Source organism: Arvicanthis niloticus, chromosome 5 (genome assembly GCF_011762505.2).
Source record: "Arvicanthis niloticus isolate mArvNil1 chromosome 5, mArvNil1.pat.X, whole genome shotgun sequence".
Lineage (NCBI taxonomy): Eukaryota > Metazoa > Chordata > Mammalia > Rodentia > Muridae > Arvicanthis > Arvicanthis niloticus.
The window spans coordinates 68,554,816-68,557,797 of record NC_047662.1 but is presented as its reverse complement, the minus strand read 5'-3'; positions in this window follow the sequence as shown (position 1 = coordinate 68,557,797).

The window sequence follows — 2,982 nt, the reverse complement described above, 5'->3', positions numbered from 1 at the left end:
GCCTATTTTCTTGTCCTTGATCAATGTCATATTGTCAGAAGACTGAGCCTTCTTAGGTCATTCTGACTAGAATGCTTTCCTTACCCATCATAGAATATGCATTATCAAAGGCAGTGCACTTCTGTCTTAGGTTGATAAGGCTCTGTGTAGAATCTTACCTGTTCTTGGCTCACCAGCCAGTTAATTTAACAACTTTGTCTGGGGGTCCATTTTCAGGTTTAAGCCACTTACTTTGGTTGCCAACATGTTGATGTTGTTAAAGATAAGCTTTAACATGATGGGCAGGAATAAAAGTATTCCCAGGACAAGAAGGGCTAGCCTGATCAAGCTATATATGCCATTCGTGAGGTTTGTCTAAAATGGAAATACTGGCTTCAGGCCATGGATAATTTTATCAGGATTATCTGTAGCATCAAAAGTCAACAGAGCAGCATTCTTTAAATTCATAATCTCATTATGCAAAGTTAACATGCCCAGAAAGGTATTAGAATTATGCCAAATATCCTATAGGTGTCTTTAAACTTTTTTTAATTATAATGACAATCATTGTGAATTTAAAAAGTAACATTACTCCAATGATATTGGTCATGACACTTGGGATGGCTCCTAACTCTTGAACCCTGAACCTACTTCAGATAATTTGAATGGGTTATAGAGCATCATTTGTTGGTCCAGATACTTATATAAATCCTTTTGTATACTCAATACATTAGTAATATTTTTCCTAGATGGTTAACAAAAATAGTTGTCTTAACTCCTTATGTCAATGCTATTGCAGAAGCAGTGGTGCTAGCAATTAATGGAATTAAAGCTGTTATACCAGCAATAATCAAGCCTGCTACCCTCTTGTTTCTGCTTAAAACCTAACTCACTTCTTCCAAGACTTTCAAGTTTTTTTTTTTTTTTCAGGGAATCAAGGTTTTCTAATACTCAGGGCAGTGAGACAAAAGCTGGTTGATAGACACCTGTAACAGACCTGCCAGGTTTCAACACAGTAACATAATTGGAAATTATACGGTCAATGCAACTTACAATAAATGCTGTAGAAGAGACAAAACCAATTTTAGCTTGACAATTAAAAGAGCTTTAAAACATGAACTAACCCTTGTTTGAAATCCAGATCTGTCCAACATTATCTCTTGCTATCCTAACATCATAGTGAGCTATAGCTAGCTTCCAAATATGTTCATGACAAAGTCCAGATCCAGTCTTCCAAAAGTAGACTGTTATTTCCCATATTGGATTAATTTCCAAACCAGTACATGATTGAGTTCTAATCGCTGTGCATGTTTAAGAAGAATACAAGAGACATAGTTTCTCTTCTCGATTCTCTATTCCACAAGGTCTAAAAATTGGAGGCAAGGCAGCTTGTCCCATCTGGGTTATAGTCAAGCAAAGGTGGGTCAGAAACATATGTCCAATAAGCTCCCCAGTCACCCTTGTCAGGGCACTCAGCAAGCTCACAGGTCGGCATCATTCTTTGTCTCAGTAACATTACCTCTCACCAATCTTTTTAAAGTTCCATGGACCTCTTCCACAATACCTTGTCTTTTAGTGTGGGAAAAAAAAAAAAAACTCATGCAGGGAGTCCTGTGGGGACAACTGCGCTTCCCACACCGCAGGCGGAGGGTCCCATGTTCACACAGCCACTGTGGACAGGCCGGCAGCTGTAGTTCAAGGTTCCAAAGGCTGGGAACCCGGTGGAGGGCAGGCCTAGGCGACAGGTGAAGTCTGGTTTTCCAAAGCTTTTATTGTTCATGGCACGGTGAGTGGGTGTAGATGGTGCGCGCTCCCCCGCAAAAGCCAGGCTCCCCTGACTTTTATAGGGAGGGGGAAAAGGGGAGGGAATAACTTAATTAGTTACATCCCCCAGCCTTTAGATAACTTATTAATATTTTAATCTCTGGAGGTGAAGACCTGCTAATCACGCTCTCTACCTGTGTGTTACATGACTGACAGTGCAGGTTAAATGGAGTTACCTCGTCCAAGGCCCGACACTTGAGGATTATACGGAATCCCCATAATAAATTGTTGACCAAAAGTCTTGACTGCTCAACTACAATTGCCAGAACCATTATCTGTTTTTTTTTTTTAAGTTGGGTATTTTATTTATTTATCTTTCAATGTTATCTCCTCTCCCATTTTCCATCCCCCAAAACCCCTTGCCCATTCTCCCTCCTCCTATTACTATGAAGGTATGCTCCCACCATCCTTTCATTCCTGCCTCCCTGCTCTCAAATTCCCCAACACTAGGGAATCCAAACTTTTAGGCACCAAGGCCGTCCACTTCCACTGATGCCAGGCAAGGCCACACTGAACTACCTATACAAGTGGAGCCATGAGTCCCTTCCTTTGTGTTGTTGCTCTGGAAATTTCAGAGTGGCTACTCTAGCTTGTTTCTTAGGACCATTTGCTTGAAAAATTGTTTTCCAGCCTTTTACTCTAAGGTAAAGTCTGTCTTTGTCTCTGAGGTAGGTTTCCTGTTTGCAGCAAAATGCTGGGTCTTGTTTATGTATCCAGTCAATTAGCCTATGTCTTTTAATTGGGGAATTGAATTCATTGATGTTAAAAGATATTAAGGAATAGTGATTGTTGCTTCCTGTTATTTTTGTTATTAGAGGTAGAATTATCTTTGTGTGACTATCTTCTTTTGGATTTGTTGGCAGAGGATTACTTTCTTGCTCTTTCTAGGGTATAATTTCCCTCCTTGTATTGGAGCTTTCCAACTATTATCCTTTGTAGTGCTGTGTTTGTGAAAAGATATTGTGTAAATTTGGTTTTGTTGTGTAATATCTTGGTTTCTCCATCTATGGTAATTGAGAGTTTTGCTGGGTATAGTAGCCTGGGCTGGCATTTGTGTTCTCTTAGGGTCTGTATGACATCTGTCCATCATCTTCTCGCTTTTATAGTATCTGGTGAGAAATCTGGTGTAATTCTGATAGGTCTGCCTTTATATGTTACTTGGCCTTTTTCCCTTACTGC